We start from the raw sequence: 308 nt of genomic DNA on the forward strand, positions 1-308 counted from the left end.
AATCGACTCTCTGAACTTGGCGACGGACCTGCAGGACGAACCGTCGTGGGCACGACGGACCGTCGCAGGTGTCTCGTTCCAGAACACTTAGACTTCTGAAATTTGGGTACTGAAAATCGACTCTCTGAACTTCGTAACGGAAGTGCAGGACGGACCGTCGTAGGCACGACGTGACGTCACAGACTCCTTAAACAAATTGAGCCCATGACGAACCAGCATGACGGACCGTCGCAGGCACGACGGGTCGTCACAGGTTGCGTAATCCCAGGTGGAGTCGGATTTCTTTACACGTTTTAAGGGACGTTTTG

This window comes from Solanum pennellii, chromosome 12, assembly GCF_001406875.1.
Source record: "Solanum pennellii chromosome 12, SPENNV200".
Taxonomy (NCBI): Eukaryota; Viridiplantae; Streptophyta; class Magnoliopsida; order Solanales; family Solanaceae; genus Solanum; species Solanum pennellii.